Raw genomic sequence first — 13044 nt, 5'->3', positions numbered from 1 at the left:
TAACGTCATAAAGCATCACAACAACTGGAGCATCAATACAATGACTCCTCCACACCAGTAGGTGGCAGTAGGAAACACCACTGGATTCTAATGAGGAGTTAATAAATGATGGTCATTTAATGATTGAAACACAGTTTAGTTCAGTCTGTTCACACAAACATGTGTCCAACATGAGGTTCACGCTTTATTTCCACCATGAGAAGAATTAGAACGCTAACACTGTCCTCACTGACACATCACAACTAATCCTGTCTGTTTTAGATTCATTAACACGTTGGAATCTGCAGAGAAACATCAGCGTCTGTGACTCTGGGACGACTCGTCACGTCTGACAGGAAGTCACATGACCAGTCAGTTATTCTACAACCAGAGGCTCTGGAGCCACATGTGGCTCTTTAGCTTCTCTGCTGAGGCTCATCACTGATCAACAGGTCAGCCCCTCCCTTTTCATCCAATCACTGCATCCCTCTGACATCACCACAAAACGACCCAATTCTAAGATTCTACATCTTTTATTGTGAAATATCACTTACTCACTTATTGTTACATTCATTGAAATTTATTATGAAATCTGAGAGAAAGTTGTAAATGTGTTTCTAATAAATTCCAAAAGGGTTGATGTGAGAAGGAAATTATTTTACAGTACAATAGTTTTACTTCATAATCAATAATCTAATTATCAATAATCATCACATGTTTGAGGGAAAAGTGTGTGATTAACGTTGTGCTGCAGGTTGACCAGCAGGTGTCGCTACATTTCTTTGTATCGATCCATTCTAATCCTACATTGATCGGCTTCATATCGATTAACCCAATCACCATTTACCATCTGAGCTCCTCTGACTTCATACTTCACTGTTTTTATAAGTTAATATTATAATGTATAAGTTAAGTGTTTTTACTCACCGGAGCGGAAGTTCATCCTCAGAACATCAAACAAGCGCCGCCAACAGCAGCACGTGCGGCTGCGCGTTAATTAACGCTGATTATTACAGCAGGGTGTGTCCTTCCGCCGGCGGAGGGATACATGACAGAGAGAAAGAGTTTCAAAAATATCTAAAACTTCATTTTCAAACAAAAACAAACAAATAAAAATAATTGAGAAGAAACAAAACTAAATTGTCCTGTTTAGTAATTATCTATTTTTTTAATGTAGTTTTATTTTACATTTACTTTACTTAGTTAAAACATGACTGATAGATTGATATGAGTCTCCCATAGGAGTAAATAGGAGTGTAAGTTTAATGTCATATAAATATATTTGATTTTATTCATCAGACTTAAATCGTTATTTTTCTGTCTCATTAATAACTTTATGACAAATTTGTCATTTGTTTGTCTTTTGTTAATCTAATATGTAGTACTAATGTTCTGCCACTAGATGTCAGTAACAAAAGACTGATTATCAACAGCACGTGAAGACATGAAACATTAGCAAAGATGACTTTATATTTTCGTCTTTGTTGGAGGTTTATATGTTCGAATGAATTAGAAAATGAAATAATAGTTAGAAATAATAATAATAATTTTTATTATTATTATGTGTGTGTGTGTGTGTGAGCGTGTCTGTGTGCGCAGTGTTTGTGTGTGTGAGCGTGTGTGTGTGTATGTGTGTGCAGTGTATGTGAGTGTGTGTGTGTGTGTGTGTGTGTGTGTATGTGTGTGCAGTGTATGTGTGTGTGTGTGTGAGTGAGTGTGTGTGTGTGTGAGCGTGTGTATGTGTGTGTGTGCGTGAGTGTGTGTGTGTGTGAGCATGCGTGTGTATGTGAGTGTGTATGTGTGTGCAGTGTATGTGAGTGAGTGTGTGTGTGAGCGTGTGTGTGTGTGTGTGAGCGTGTGTGTGTGTGCAGTGTGTGTGCGTGTGTGTGTGTGTGTGAGAGTGTGTGTGTGTGTGTGTGTGTGAGCGTGTCTGTGTGCGCAGTGTTTGTGTGTGTGTGTGTGTGTGAGCGTGTGTGTGTGAGAGTGTGTGTGTGTGTGCAGTGTGTGTGTGTGTGTGTGTGTGTGAGCGTGTGTGTGTGAGAGTGTGTGTGTGTGTGCAGTGTGTGTGTGTGTGCAGTGTGTGTGTGTGTGCAGTGTGTGTGTGTGCAGTGTGTGTGTGTGTGTTTATGCTGTGATTGGAGGGGAACTGGGTGGTTCTCACATGGTTTTAATTTTCTGTTCCTTCACAGTCAGAGTCAGTTCAGGCCTAAAGGCTTTAGTGACATTTAAACCAGTGGAATAGATTTATAAACCATCCATAATGTCTACATAACTGACAGTCTGTGCAGCGTACGTTTCATATTCTATAAAAACATGTTGTGTATCTTTAAGGTGAGGAGAAGGAAACTAAAGATGAATCTTTGTGTTCTACGTGTTACAGACAATAAATGTTCTTCTTCCTCTGAGACTGAAGGACATCTATACAGATACCACTACACATGTTAGTTAGCTTAGCATGTAGCCACCAGTCCCACATGCTTGGTTAGCTTAGAACGTAGCGGCCCTAGCTAAGCAGGGTCAAAGGCTAAAGACTGTGAAACAGTAACACAGTGTTTGAAGATGTTCTTCACTTTAACAGCTTCCTTCCTTTCTTCTTCTTTCCTGCACACGTGCATCCTGACGCTCACGTGCACACATGCATCCTGCTGATTGGATGAAGCTCATTTACAGTATCCTATTAAGCTCAGAGAAAACTGAGACGCTCATTATTGCTTCATACCAGTGACATCACTGGTATGAAGCAATAATTAGTGACATCACTGGTATGAAGCAATACCTGGCAGATCTGAGGATGTCAGTCAAAATCAGTTTGTGAAAGTTCTCTTTGATGAAGACATGTCTCTAGTGCAATATTCGAGACAGTTATTAAAGAACGGTTTCTTTCAACTGTTTAATATCTCCAAACTGAGACAGATGTTTTCACAAAAAGAGCTGGTGATTATTATTCATGCTTATGTGTCGTTGTGGTTGAACTACTGTAACTACCTGTTGACCTGCCTAAATAAGAAGGAGCTGATCCACCTACAGTATGTTCTCAACTCTGACCTCCACCATCAGCACAGACCATATTACTGCTGGTCTGAAGTATCTCCATGGACTTCCTGTTGCCTTCAGAGTGAACTTTAAAATTCTGGTCCTGACTTTCAGGAGCTTCATGGACAGGCTCCAGATGATATCAGAGATCTGGTCCAGCTCTACACTTCAGGTCAAAACCTGCTAATGGTTCCAGGAACCTGTAGTAAAACCAGAGACAATCTTTTAAAGACGTTGCACCTCGTCTCTGGAATCATCTTCCTCCGTCCTTTCACTCCTTTGACTCTGTGGAGATTTTTAAAAAGCAGCTAAAGACTTATTTTTTGAACAGACTTTCTAGAGCCAATAGATCTGCTTTTATGATTGTGTTTTTTATTGTTTGAATTTCATTGTGTTCACTGTAAAGCACTGTGTGACCTCTGAGTGAAAACACTATATACATAAAGTTTACTTACTTATTTACCTGATATAACTTATAAAAAAAGACTCTGAGGTAAAACAGAACCAAAGGTAAAAGTTTCATCTGAGGGTCAAAGAGATTTATGATGTAATAAGTAATAAGTGTATGTGTGTGTGTGTGTGTGTGTGTGTGTAGACATCAAACAGAAGCTGATAAGATAAACACACACAGTGTGTTACTGTGACAGGAGTGTGTGTGTGTGTGTTTAGTGTCACTCATTGGACTCTGCACACACCATGTTTTATATTCTTAGTTTGTCCAAAAGTTTTTAGTGAATGTAACCTGTAGGACAAGGTTCATCAACTGGTGGTCCCAGGGCCACATGTGGTCCAACTTTAAGCAGGAGTGGCCCTGCACCTGGTTCATTAAAAACATTTTTTTTATCATTGATAGAGAATGAAAGAAAAGAAGACTCAAAGAACAGGAAGGTTGTTGGTTCTTTTGTTGGGTTATAAATGTTTTGGATACTTTGGAACGTCCAATGTGTATAAAGTCCAGAGGAGGGATTCCCTCCTTGACCATTTCATCAGGTTGTAACTAACTGATTCATTCTCTTTCATGAGAAGTTGAAGTAAAACATTAAAAACAAAACTGTTTTGACTCAAGACCTTTGTTTTCTACATTCGAGGGTGTGTAGCACATTATTTCAGCCACACTTCATGTGATGATTTGTTGGTTGTTTTTTTGCATTCATTGGTCGTGGATGTGTTGGTTCATTTGTTGGTTTGTACATTGTTCCACATGTTTGTCAATATGTTATTTGTTTGTTAATCTGAGCATGTATTAAGTTAATAGTTGGTTTCTGGTTCATTCAATAACAGCAAAGGTCACATAGAGTTACAGTAACTAGTAGTGAGTCTGTAGAGAAGACGACCAACACTACACCTGTCCAGTCTGTGTGAGCCCTGATTAATCTCTATAGTAGATCAGCAACTTAGTCCCATTGGTGTGTGAATGAGTGAAAGTGGCTGGCAGTGTAAAGTAAGTGGTAATTAAAGCTATTAAAGCTAACGGCTAAGCTAAGCTAAACCCATTCAGAGGGGACGGGGTTTGATTCTTCTAAACTTTTCCATCTTTGGTTCGTTTCCAAAACATAAAGCTGTGTTTTTATTTTGAGACTCAGCTCTTCTTCAAGCTGTTTGCTTTCCTTTCACAGTTTTCATGAGATATGATTATTATTATCTCACCCAGTCTGTTTCTCACAATCCCAGTCTCTGTCAGTTTTCTCGCCCTCTTCATGTTTTTTATTGTTTCTTTGGGGCTTCTGCAGTGAATGAGGAAAACAGCAGCGAGCTTCTTCATCTTTGTTGTTCCTGTGATGGTTCCAGATGTGAGCCGCAGGAGCAACAAAAACATTTACTAAAATGTGAAAAAGAAAAGAAACACATAGAAAACGTGTGTAATCAAAAGCATCGAGAGGTATTTACCACCAAAAGATTAACAACCTTTCAAAAACGTTCTTCCTAAAATGCTTTCAGAACTTTCAAAGTTTTCTTTTTGGATCTTTTTGCATTAGTTGTGTTAATCTGTCTTTTGATGAGTTTATGAAAAAGTGTCATAATAATTAGTAGTAATAAGTAGTATTTATTTGTTGTTATTGTGTTTTCATTCATCCTTGTCATTGATGCTTATACAGGTTCTCTTTCTTTAGCCTGTTTGTCTTATTTATTCACTTTGTAGTTGTTTTGTGTGATCCTGATACTTTAGACGCACACTAAAGCTTCCATGACATTAAAACAACCCAATTCTCTCCTACTCATCACTGTTCACACAGTTCAGAGGTAAACCACACAAAATTGTTTCCTATTGGTCTCTTTAGAAGCTCTGCTCAGTGATGTGAGAGCTTTTAATTGGTCAGTTAATTGTGTTCCAACATCCTACTAATGAGGAGGAGGAAAAGGAGAGACAAGGACAGCAGTAAAGTTTAAATCATTATCTGTAGGAAACATCGACACAAACACCAACAGACACCAACAGACATCTAATGTTGACAACAAAAACTGGGGATTGTTCATAGGAGTGTGTGTGTGTGTGTGTGTGTGTGTGTGTGTGTGTGTGTGTGTGTGGTTGTTTGGACCTTTTGTTTCAGCCCTCCAAAAAGGCTAGTCAGGTGTCACACAGATGTAACAACTTGTGTTTGTATTTGTTGGTTCTTATTCAAACTTTATTGACCACAGATCATAAACCACGTTATAAACCTGAAACAGAGTAAATGCTTTATCACGTTACATTCATCACACTTTTACCAGTGCTATATGGCTGATTTAACAGTCGTTACATATCAATGGGCCGTGTGTTCCTGACAAAGGTCTGGTTTTTCACCTTCTTTGTTCAGTCGTCTCTTAGCACTGAATGCCAATTCATTTCATACTCACGTTTTGAAACATAGTGACATCACCGAGGTGTCATCACTGCCCTTGAGTTATGATGACTACCAGTCAACAGAGCCATTCCAACTTACCCTGGCCGCCATGACTTGGTCAACATCAGTTCTTTCCATTATCAACTCAGGTTATTAATTAACATTATTAATTATTAATTTTCTGAACCTGTTCAGGTGCCCACAATAACACCAAAGTGCCCTCAAACAAAGATCTCCGTGGTCATTGCTGACCACAAGCATAAGGCCACCAAGTAGGCAGGCCCCACCTTCTTTCTTCCTACTGAGTGTAGGCTTGCCCTTGAATCACTCAGTTTCCTCCCAGGGTCACGTCAGTCCTGAGCACGTCTCTCTTTCCGGGGTCCCATGTCACCCGGCGTGCGCTGCCCTCACTTTCGTCGCACTGTGAGGTCTCAAGCTCTCCCTCTGATCCGTGCACACCTTGGCCGTTTTTACAGGCCAGTCAACTTTCAGACTGGTTGTAGATATAGATGTAGCTCCAGGCCTTCCACTTTGGTCCGATAGGACCCACAGTTTAAGGGACAAGCCTCCCGCCTTTGAGAGGTCTTCCATTTCTCCGGGGGGCAAACTAGTTGTAGCTGCAGCTGCAGAGCCCGGCCTCCCACAGTTTAGGGGTGAAGCCTCCCGCCTTTGAGAGGTTTTCCACTTCTCTGGTGAATTCCTGAGGTTCCTTGAGGTCCTTGCGGGATGTCAAGGCGTTGTCCACACAGCTTTCTTCCATCAGGATTCGGTGCTTCGTACTCATAGCTTCAGAGCATACCTTTTGGTGACAACTGTCTTCTCCATCTCTTCGATTCCTTGGACGATCAACTTAAAGTTCTCGCCTTTGAGCTTAAGATGCCTTGTAGCTTCATTGGAGATATAATTGGTGTCTGAGGCGAGATTGATTAAAGTACCAATGAGATTACCAGAGTTTTTTGTTGCTTCTAGCTGCATCATTACAACTGGGTATTCCTTTGGTTTACAGCCAGAATCAACACACACTGTTGTCGAGGCCTTGTTTGAGAAGGCTTCCTTGACCTCTGATTTCAGCTCTGGAGGCAGCTTTGCACAGGGCTTTTCTTGCTTGTTGGTCAATTCCAAACCTCCGGCTTCCGCATTTGCATTGCTCTGCTCCCCATTGTTTTTCTCCTTCTTGTTCAGTGGTCACGGGCAGAGCAAGTAGTTGTGATCTGAAGACCCTTCTCTCCGACAGTCCTCTTTTGAGCATCAGTATCTTTGGGTGCAGCTTCCGTCATGAAGGAGCAAGCACTGGAAACATGCTCCTGCTTTCTTTAGCTGAGCTTTCTTACTCGCCAAATTGAGCTTTCTGAAGGCTTTACAGGCAAATAGCCTGCATGCATGCTCAGTGTCTCCACACAAGATGCATGAGCTTGGTTGGGAGCCTCCTTGAGTGTTTCTTAAGGTGGCTTTGGTGAAGGCTTTCTTATCCTGTCTGGCGCATGACCCCTCAGGATTAACAGCTAAGCTGGGCTGTAGCTGGTCCATTTTCTTGAGAAAGTCTTCCTGTTTCTTCAGGTACTGTTGCAAACATGCAACATGGTTTTGCGATAAAAACCCACTTCCAGGGTTATTCTTGTATGTCAGCCACCCTTTTTTCATAGAGTCTGGAAGTTTACTTTCAATTCAATGCACCTTGATTTTTCACCACATCTTCCTGTCCTAGGACTTGGAGGTCTCACAGGGCCCTCTCCACAGCCTGAATCAGTTCAATAACCTTTCTTGGGTGGTTTCCCTTAACCGGGTAAAGTTCTTGCACTTCTTTTGAGATCAGCAGCACTATTTTTGGCTTGTTTCCGTACCTGTTGTCCAGGAGCCTGAATACTAGCAGAACCACAGCTAGACAGTACAAGATTCCTCTTTACCCTTTCATCAAAGCTGCCTAGAAGGTGGAACCATTTTACATTTTCCAATTGATGAAGTTTCCCCGACTGCTGTAGATCCTCCTATTCAGCTTTCCAGTGGTAGTAATCTCTCACGTTACCAGTGAACATGGGCAGGCGTGCTCGCCCTAGAGTGATCAGGGGTCTTAAGTCGTGAGCCATGGGGTATGAGCCACGTGGTAGGCTTGCTGTATTTAGAGGTAGGCTGGTATTGAGGTTGGGGGGCACATGGGGCGAACTAGGCTGGAAGATGCTGACAGGGGGATATAGTAAGAGTCTGCAGAGTAGTTTTGGTACCGTGGACAGTAGCTGCTTGCTCGGGGGTTCCGACGTGCCTTTGGTTCTGGTCTTGTTCTACTTTGATGCGCCACCTTTTCTGTTATGCGTTGGGGATCCCTTGGCGCCTCATCACAGAAACTCGAGGTGCTTTTATCTTTCTGCAGCTTCTCTTCATTGTCCCGGTCTTGCCATGTTCACTGATCCCATAGCTCCGCTTGGTGGTTCTTTAGCTTGCTAGCACGGTCTCTGAACTCAGTTGCCTTGGCCCCAGGAATTAAGTCTCTCCACTCATCCAATCTCTTTTTGAGCACTGAGACAGTCCATTCGAGTTTTCTACCCATTAGTCCACAATGCTTTTTCAACAGCTGAAGGTCGGTTGCTTTGACTTGCTCCATGGCTGACTCAGCCTCCCTGGTAAGGGTGGTTATTTCGTCTTCAGCGAACCTGGTCGAGAAGCTTGCCATGACAATCTCTTTGGCATCCTTAAACGCCACGTCACACAGTGTTGTTTTCTCATCAATGTCTTTCGTCATTCTTTTAACTTCCTCACCGCCCACTTCTCTTAAGGCCTTCTCGATCCCAGCTACTATGATGTTGTGATTCTCACTTTTAAAGGCCCTCCACTCACTCCTCATTTGCCCGGCAGGTCAACCCTGAGAGTGAGGTATTTGTCCCTTTTAGTGAATTCGGTCAGGGCTGCTGAATGCTTCTGTTATAGTCATCTTGTTATCTTTCCTGGCGTTGATCGAATTTATGTTTTTTCTGCCGGTGGGTACTTGTAGTCCTCTATTTGGCCTCCACTTGTTTATTTGTCGGCTAGTAGATTAAGATATTAGCCTTATGGGTGGGCTGTTAGCTTCAGTCAGAAGTCTTTAATGACTATTCTCGCCTTCATTCTTCAATGCTCCATGGATTGGAACAGTCCACTTTCCTTGGGACCATGCCTTGGTTTACAACTAAAGACAACCCTGGTTTATAACTGTTTGGACCTTTGGTTTCAGCCCTCCAAAAAGGCTAGTCAGGCTTTACACAGATGTCACAACTTGTGTTTGCTGGTTCATATTCAAACTTTATTGACCACAATGGTAGACTGTGGTCTACTGTGATTTCTATCCTTTTTTGTCTCTTTATGTCCAATTGTCTTCTTTATGTTTGTCTTTGTGGTAAATCACTGTGTAAACGATCTTCACACCTCCTCCCCTGACTCTCTGATTATTTGTTCTTCTTTGAATAGACACAAGTAAAGCTGTAGGCCTGATGGTGTCAGCACCACAGTGCTAAAGGCTTATAAGCCCCCCACCCACCCCCAGCTCTGTGGAATATTCCAACACGTTAAAGACGTCTCAGACTAAACAGACTGATCCACAAGGCCAGTGACACTGGGGGGTTAAACTGTTAAAATGGACTTTATCAAGGCTGTCATAAATGTCCCATTAATGCACTATCCACTACAAATTCAATGAGTATATGCTGTCTACTACATACTATAGTATATACTAGTGTCTACTATATATTATAGTATATACTAGTGTCTACTATATATTATAGTATATACTAGTGTCTACTATATACTAGTTTCTACTATATATTATAGTATATACTAGTGTCTACTATATATTATAGTATATACTAGTGTCTACTATATACTATAGTATATACTAGTTTCTACTATATATTATAGTATATACTAGTTTCTACTATATATTATAGTATATACTAGTTTCTACTATATATTATAGTATATACTAGTTTCTACTATATACTATAGTATATACTAGTTTCTACTATATTTTATAGTATATACTAGTTTCTACTATATATTATAGTATATACTAGTTTCTACTATATATTATAGTATATACTAGTTTCTACTATATACTATAGTATATACTAGTTTCTACTATATTTTATAGTATATACTAGTTTCTACTATATATTATAGTATATACTAGTGTCTACTATATATTATAGTATATACTAGTGTCTACTATATATTATAGTATATACTAGTGTCTACTACATACTATAGTATATACTAGTGTCTACTATATACTATAGTATATACTAGTGTCTACTATATATTTTAGTATATACTAGTTTCTACTATATATTTTAGTATATACTAGTGTCTACTACATACTAGTGTCTGCTATATATTATAGTATATACTAGTGTCTACTATATACTATAGTATATACTAGTGTCTACTACATACTATAGTATATACTAGTGTCTACTACATACTATAGTATATACTAGTGTCTACTACATACTATAGTATATACTAGTGTCTACTACATACTATAGTATATACTAGTGTCTACTACATACTATAGTATATACTAGTGTCTACTACATACTATAGTATATACTAGTGTCTACTACATACTATAGTATATACTAGTGTCTACTACATACTAGTGTCTGCTATATATTATAGTATATACTAGTGTCTACTACATACTATAGTATATACTAGTGTCTACTATATACTATAGTATATACTAGTGTCTACTATATATTTTAGTATATACTAGTTTCTACTATATATTTTAGTATATACTAGTGTCTACTACATACTAGTGTCTGCTATATATTATAGTATATACTAGTGTCTACTATATACTATAGTATATACTAGTGTCTACTACATACTATAGTATATACTAGTGTCTACTACATACTATAGTATATACTAGTGTCTACTACATACTATAGTATATACTAGTGTCTACTACATACTATAGTATATACTAGTGTCTACTACATACTATAGTATATACTAGTGTCTACTACATACTATAGTATATACTAGTGTCTACTACATACTATAGTATATACTAGTGTCTACTACATACTATAGTATATACTAGTGTCTACTACATACTAGTGTCTGCTATATATTATAGTATATACTAGTGTCTACTATATACTATAGTATATACTAGTGTCTACTACATACTATAGTATATACTAGTGTCTACTACATACTATAGTATATACTAGTGTCTACTACATACTATAGTATATACTAGTGTCTACTACATACTATAGTATATACTAGTGTCTACTATATACTATAGTATATACTAGTGTCTACTACATACTATAGTATATACTAGTGTCTACTACATACTATAGTATATACTAGTGTCTACTACATACTATAGTATATACTAGTGTCTACTACATACTATAGTATATACTAGTGTCTACTATATACTATAGTATATACTAGTGTCTACTACATACTATAGTATATACTAGTGTCTGCTATATACTATAGTATATACTAGTGTCTACTATATACTATAGTATATACTAGTGTCTACTATATATTATAGTATATACTAGTGTCTACTATATACTATAGTATATACTAGTGTCTACTATATACTATAGTATATACTAGTGTCTACTATATATTATAGTATATACTAGTGTCTACTATATATTATAGTATATACTAGTGTCTACTATATACTATAGTATATACTAGTGTCTACTATATACTATAGTATATACTAGTGTCTACTATATATTATAGTATATACTAGTGTCTACTATATACTATAGTATATACTAGTGTCTACTATATACTATAGTATATACTAGTGTCTACTATATACTATAGTCTGATTAGGATGATGAGCGTTCCGACTGAAGTATACTTCCAAGTTTCCCAAGATGCATTTGGAACCTACAGCGTTTAAAAACCTGAATCACCCTGACAACATGGTATACCTTATTAGTTTTGTCCTGGGGAAATTATGTAATGATTTTATAAAAGAAAATATTTAAAAAAAAGAAAAGCTTTAAAAGCAGTAACACATCTTTACATCTATAAAAGCCCTTCGTGCTTCATTCCCTCCTTGCACCTTAAATGTTTTTTTTGTGTGCTAAATAAATAAATGAAATAAAATCTTAAAGAAACTTAATTCTACAATCAAAAACCCAAACAAAAAAAAAAAAATGCAGAATAATCAGATGAAATCATAATTACATGAAAATAAAGATCAAAAACATCTGAAAGCTCATGTTTGAAAACTAAAAGTCGTATTAGGAACATTTCCATTATACTTCGTTTACAGCCCTCATCTCACTCTCCATGGTTCAACACCAGTGTTTATTATACACACGTTCAATGGAAATACAAATGTTTAGTGTTCCTGGGTTTTTCTCAGAAGATCAGTGAAGATCAGCAGAGCTTTGAAGGAGACTTTGCCCCACATTTTTATTACCACAATAAGTTTAACACATGCTGTGTAAGACAAGTAGAAATGAGACAAAATAAAGACAAGACAATGATCAGATCAAGACAAGATAAAGATGAGACAAACAGAGACAAACCATAAAACAAAAGACAACAAAATATAAGACAAATAAATACAAAACAAGACAAATTAAGACAAGAAATAACACAAGATATAAGACAAAACCAGATCAAGTTAAGAAATCCAGACAAGACAAATCCTAAAAAAAAGAATACAAAGAACATTAAATATAGATTGTATTTGTGTTCTATACAAATACAATGTATTTGTTTAAATACAAATACAAATACAAATACAATGTATTTGTATAGAACATTTCATACACAAGGCAATCAATGTGCTTTACATGACATTTAACTGTTTAAAAATCAATAAGAACATTAAAATCAGCACAAGACACAAAGAGAAAAAGGACACATAAAGTGGAACTAGTAAAAACGGAAAGATTTGACATAAAAAGTTTTCCAAAAAAATAAACGTAAGAATTTTAAATTAAACTTTACGACTATTAACATTTTGGAAATGTTTTGGATAAATATTTTTGTTTTAAAAGTGATCAAAATCAATGGTTCCTACATTCCTATAAAGCTGTAATATGTAAATATATAAAGGGGCGGAGCTAAGGCAATGCCAATGGTAAATAACTGCATTTCCCGCGCGGACAGTATTGATAAGTTCTCCTGGCAACAGGCCCCGCCCCCTGGCAACAGGCCCCGCTCCTTTCTCGCACGTGCG

This window comes from Gouania willdenowi, chromosome 7 (genome assembly GCF_900634775.1).
Source record: "Gouania willdenowi chromosome 7, fGouWil2.1, whole genome shotgun sequence".
Classification (NCBI taxonomy): Eukaryota; Metazoa; Chordata; class Actinopteri; order Blenniiformes; family Gobiesocidae; genus Gouania; species Gouania willdenowi.
Note: the sequence above shows the minus strand (reverse complement) of the source record.